Source organism: Plutella xylostella, chromosome 18 (assembly GCF_932276165.1).
Source record: "Plutella xylostella chromosome 18, ilPluXylo3.1, whole genome shotgun sequence".
Classification (NCBI taxonomy): domain Eukaryota; kingdom Metazoa; phylum Arthropoda; class Insecta; order Lepidoptera; family Plutellidae; genus Plutella; species Plutella xylostella.
Window position 1 is genome coordinate 5,575,051 of NC_063998.1, and position 6,580 is coordinate 5,581,630.

A 6,580-nucleotide genomic window follows, 5' to 3' on the forward strand; every position below is an offset into this window, starting at 1 on the left:
TCGGTTAGATTTTTATATAGATAAGAAATCCTGTTTCTGACTAGATTTCGATATAAATTATTTATGAATAAGTTTATTTATGATATATAATTATTATTTTGTATAAAAAGTAATGTCATGTTAATACAATACAAATATTTTACATTAAGAACCATATTGTCATAGAAAAAATATTTTATAAAAAATAAATATTTGGTTGGATCCTTTTAGAGAAACGTTAAAATTCCCTACTTGCATAGAAACAGCAATTTAGGCGAAAGGATCCAAGTGCATATTTATAACTCAATAAATATTAATTATAGCAACACTATTATTTAGAACCTGTGTAAAGAGTAATATAATAGATATCATAATTTAATGTAGTTATCGGTGATATAATCAAAAAATATTTACAGTTTTATACTGGCGAACGAATCTGAGTTTGTACCTACGTAATTACGCTGCGCACGCGGCGCCAACTGTCGCATAGACGCACGTCCTCTCCCTTTCCAACCGGTCCTATTTATATTATTGGCATTTTCACACAATATCCTTCTGGATATAATAATAATATAACAGCTTAAACACCATAGACCGCTTCATTGCGATTCTTTTGAATTGTTTTATATCACTTATATCAATTATATACAAATCGCAAAAAGCTGCTTAAGTGCCAATTGTACCACTAAACAGATTTAGGTAAAGTTGTATTAACCGCCAAACGCCGCGAGTAAGGCTGACTGGTAAAATGGTTTAAGTGCCAGTATGGCTTCAAATTACAAAATTGTAAAATGTATTAAGTGATTTTATGTTATTTTTGACCAGAAGGCATTTTGTTTTATATCAATTACGCAATCAGGTAGGTCGCTTAAGTAACTAATGATACAAATTCACATTAGTTCAAAATGAATTAAGTCACAATGTTTTACTGTTTTAGTGAGGGTACAATGTTTTATATAACTTTAGTTTTGATCAAGTATGTTTGAACATACAAATGACTAAAAAAGTGGCTCTTAATACAAGAAAAAAATATTAAGATTTCCAAAATCACCGTTGTCTTATGCGCCAAAAAGTGCTCAGATCGAAACGAGACCCGCACCATTCGAAAGAGAAAAATCAGGCGATTCCAACGGTATATATAACTCATATTCGCCAAAAGTGGCGGATAATACATTTTGCCTTTCCACCGTCGATATGTAATATTACGAAATCAGAATAATATGCAGTATAATGTAATAACAGAGATAATATATATAGCGCGGCAAACGGCAGCGGTCTCTTTTTATGAGTTAAAAAAAATAATACATATACCTCGGCTTTTGTGGTTAGTCGATCAGATACAGATCTAGAGCCTCGGCTGCTCCTTTTTTAAGTCGGTTATAAAGAAAAAAATATTAGTTAGTCCATTGAAATAAAAGGGTATACCTAAGTACTTTTAATGCAAGCGAAGCGAGCCGCTCGCATTTCGCTGTACTTACATTTTGTGTGATATGTCGTGAGCCGTATCGGTGTTTTTATTGAGTATAATAATGCCATTAATGCTAGATCTAATCTAGATGTGCTAGTTTCCTCACAAAGGTTTCCTTCTCCGTAAGAGTATGTACTTAATTTCCTTATTTCTAACGAATTAATTGGTACATGGCAGGTTTTGAACCCACGGCCTCACAAATGAGAGCTAGATAGGCATTGGGCATACCTTATCCGTTACGCCGCCATGACAACTTTTCTACTCTTTTGAGTTAACTATAGGTACGGTCAGCTGCATAAGTAGCTATACACTTACTTACGTACCTTGTCAAACTGACTACATAACAAACCGTCAATATTTGAATAGGCAGTTTGTGAGTTTGACAAGGTACTAAAGTGTACAGCTACTCTCTGATTTTTAATTGGAAAGAATTCTGACATTTTATAAGTGATGCTACTAAAAAAGTTCTTTACCGAAAAAAGGAAAAATTGCGATCCATTTCTGGGCAATAATTTTTTCTTAATATTTTTATACGAAAAGATAAATCCAAAATATAAACTTGCTCAAGTAAACTAATACAAAAATAGCAAATATTTCAATATAATAGCTGTTCCCGCGAGCTTCGCTTCGCCTTAATAAGTTTTCCCGTGGGAATTCCGCGATAAAAAGTAACATATGTGTTAATCCAGGGTGTCAGCTAACTCCATTCCAAATTTCATTAAAATCGGTTCAGCCGTTTTGACGTGAAGAAATAACAAACATACACACATACATACATACATACATACACACATACACTTACAAACTTTCGCATTTATAATATGAAGTAGGATCACGACTCACGACCAATGTATCGAATTAATTTTAATTGCTTTATTTTATTCTTTAGCATGGCATCACTTCCTACTAAATTCAGGGATAATAAACCTTTTTAATCAATTTCAAAAAAAGATTGTCTATTCGGTAAGTACATATATGTTCGGTATGTATGTAAGATTATTGGAACTGCACCATATTGACATATGACAATATATTAGGGCTAATAAACAAATATTCAAAATTTTATAAATGTTTATGTACCTATGTATGTTTATATGCTTGTTGGTATGTATGTATGTTTGTCCACGCATATCTCCGAAACTATTGATCCGATTGTCACTATTCTTTTTGAGGGTTCCGTACCTCAAAAGGAAAAAAAGGAACCCTTATAGGATCACACTTTGTTGTCACCACCTTTTTTCTCGGAAACGGGTAAAGATATCAAGCTGATATTTCGTATAGATGTACATAATTATGATGAAATTAAAAGGAAAACTACCTCAGGTAATTAAGTAGACTTGTACGGAACACTCAGTGCGCGAGTCCAACTGGCTCAGTCGGGTAAGCGCCCGCTTCTCAAACAAGAGATGCGGGTTCGAATCTCGGCGCTGACATGTAGGTAACAATGAGTTCTTTGAATTTAAGTACAATGTATACCAGGGTGATTCTCAAATGACGCGATTTAGGTATGTCCAAGCCATAAAATACATGAAATTGATAGTTTTATACCAGGATGTATTTTTTTTTGAATAATGGATATTGTGACCGTTTTTATACATTAGTAATGTAATGCATAAATTTATAAAGAAAGCGACAATGATTTTTTAAAACTCAATATCATAAGTTCTTTGGCGCGTCCTTCACTTGATTTTATTTTTAGGTCAAGAAAAAATCACTTTTTAAAGTAAAATAAACTTATGATTTATATGTTATCATTATAACAGATACTTATGGTAACTGTAAATTAGGTTTCTATTCACTCTTAGGTTTAGTTTTCAAAAATATAACGCATTCAATTTTGTCCGAGAAAAAAAACTAACTTCTTTGGCGTAACGATACCGTCGTCGTACTCTGCGTTTAAACGATCACCGGACATAATCACCATGCGTCCCTCACCCTTCAGTCCCCCACTATCTTCGACCAGGAGTAGAGGAGCGTAAGTTTACGGAGTATGAAGAAAATTTTTTTTTTTTGCGCCATAACGGGTTTTGGTCAGGTAAGTGCCTAATTTCTTCGATTGTTACTTTCATGCTATTATTTGTTTTTGTTGCATACATATTTTTGTCCACGTATGTCTATTTAAACAGTATGCACGTGTCACTAAGAGGTTCCAATTGTACATCAGCTTTCTGTTAAAATAATTTTTAAGTGATGATTTCTAATTTCGTTGGCAATAATTTCTTTGGATTTCTTTGGCATTCTGCGCCAACGAAATTAGTTTTGATACAAAGAAATTAGTATTGAGTATGAAACACCATTAATAACGCTAACTTTATGCATTCAATGTCTATTATGGTTAATTCTCTCATCATCATCATCAGCCAATAATCATCCAATGGACATAGGCCTCTCCCAAGGAGCGCCACAACACTCGGTTCTCGGCCTTCCTCATCCAACTACTACCGGCTACCCGCCTAAGGTCGTCAGTCCAGCGGGCAGGAGGGCGTCCCATGCTGCGGTTTCATATTTTGACAGCTATGTTGGTAACCTTAGTCCTCTGACGGATAACCTAATTTCTGATACGATCCATCAGGTTTCTATGGAGAGCCATAGCACGCTGAGCGGCTTTAAATCGGTGGACCAGTCCTACCGTCAGTTTCCACGTCTCAGCACCATACGTCATCACTAGCTTCCAGCTAGCTAGTCTTCAGGCTCTGAGGAATGGACGAGGAGAATATGTGACGAAGTTTCCCGAATGCAGCCCAACCCAGTTGGATGCGCCTTGCAGCCTCCTTGTCCAAGTTGCTTCTGCCTAGCCGAATAGTCTGCCCAAGGTAGACATATTCATGCACAACTTCGATTGTTGCCTCACCAACGACGACCGGCTCCGGTTTCATGTGAGCATTGTACATGACTTTCGTCTTGTCCAAGTTCATACCGAGGCCTACACGTCGGGAAGCAGCATTTATGCCACTTAGCATCCAGCTAAGTTCCTGCAGAGATTCTGCCATAATAACGATATCGTCCGCGAAGCGGAGGTGTGACATGTACTCGCCATTTATACATATGCCATGTCATTTCCGGTCCAACGTCTTAAAGACATCCAGTGAATTGGTGAACAGTTTCGGAGATATCACATCCCCCTGTCTCACTCCATGTTTCAGTTGGATAGGTCGTGTCTTGTGGTCCTGTACTTGGACAGTCATAGTAGCGGCATTGTACAGAAACCTCAACACCTCGATATAGCGCCAGTCAATTTGGCATCTCTGCAAGGATTCCAAAACTGCTTAGGTCTCGATGTAGTCGAAGGCTTTTTCATAGTCCACAAAGGCTAGATACAGAGGCTGATTATACTCTTCGGTCTTCTTCTGTATAATCTACCTTACTGTGTGGATGTGGTCTATTGTACTAAAGCCTTTTTGAAACCCAGCCTGCTCCGGGTGCTGAAACTCGTCTAACTTTTGGGCAAGACCATTCGTGATAACCCTTGAGAACAGCTTGTATACATGGGTTAAAAGCGAGATCGGTCTATAGTTCTTGTTTATAGTTATAGTTCTTCGGTTTGGTCACCCTTCTGAAGAACTGTAGTTCTCTCTAGAAGGTGGTGTTGACAGCTCCAATTTGGTGCAGTGTAGGACGTAGGGTCGACTTCACCAGACATCTCTTCTCCAGCTTGAAGTTGATATTCAAAGTGCCTCGGAGAAGTTGGTGATCACTCCCAGTTTTAAACCTATTGATCACTGGGACATCTCTGAATATGTGCCGCTTGTCAGTCATAATGAAGTCTTTTTCGTTTTTCGTCCTACCATCGGGGCTTGCCCATGTCCACTTCCTCTAGGGCCGATTCTCAAAGAAAGAATTAATCAGAAAGAAAGCCCCTCCCTTTCCACGAAGTCTACAAGCATTTGGCCTCTCTGGTTTCTGATACCAAAGCCATGATGTCCTACCCTCGATTCGTCGCATTCTTGTACTCCCACTTTGGCGTTGAAGTCCCCCATCACAACGGTGTATTGGGTCCTAGCAGTATTGTATTGTATTGTATTTATTATTCATAATATTCATTACATGTCAGGGAAAAAATAAATAAAATAATAATAATATAAAAAATTAAGTCATACCTAAATTAAAATGAAATACTAAAATAACATTTAAATGTACGTAGTAGTACAAAAATTCAAATACGTTAGTCAATGGTAAATTATACAATAATAAAATGTCAAGAATAAAAAATTTAAAAGAATATACATGTCAGTAGTTATAATAAAGAATTAAAAAATAATAATAATAATAATAATAGACGCATTTTTCCTGAAATAAAAATGACATATTATGTATCTAGTACACGTCCATCCAGTACACGTGATGCCCTAGAGATATACTCGTATATTACTTCGACTTCTGTGTCAGAGTGTCCCGAGGTTGGTGCATACACCTGTACGACCTTCAAGGAATATATACCTCTCGGTTAGTTTAAGTACTAGGTACGCTACCCGATTTGACACACTGCTGATCTCCACTACGTTGTTGACAAGGGTCTTGTTGACGAGGAATCCTACGCCACCTTGGGACAGTTGGTCGCCCTCCTGATGGTAGAACATGTGGCCGGACTCCAGGGTTATCGTGTCCTCGTCCTCTTTACACTTTTTCATACCGGTGACGCTGCTGCCCATCGCCGGCCTATGGGATTTGGTGTAGCTGTTTTTGGATGGTTATACCACCATCATCCGGTCGCCAGAGCCTCATCTGTTATTTAGCAGAGTGCACCACGGGCAGGTGAGGTTGGCAATTGGTTCATTCGGATGTTGAGAACCCTTGCACCCTTACGTGATCAGGTAATTATGTTAAAAACAAATAAAGATATGCGTGATTTTTAGTTTTGTTGTGTATTATTTGCAATCTACGTATAAAACTAATTTCTTTAAAGTAATTTCTAATTTCTTTGTTCTTAAAACTAACTTCTTTGGGACCTTTTATAATTTCTTTGGTGTGTTTTCTAATTTCATTGGAGCCAATCTAATTTCATTGGCCCAAAATTGTTTAAAATCGCTGTAACTTTGAATCGGCTCGATAGATTTCAGGGCCAATAAGAGATAACTAAAGAGGTCTAAAGCCTCTACAATATGTGGGGTATAATATTCAAACAACATGAAAAAA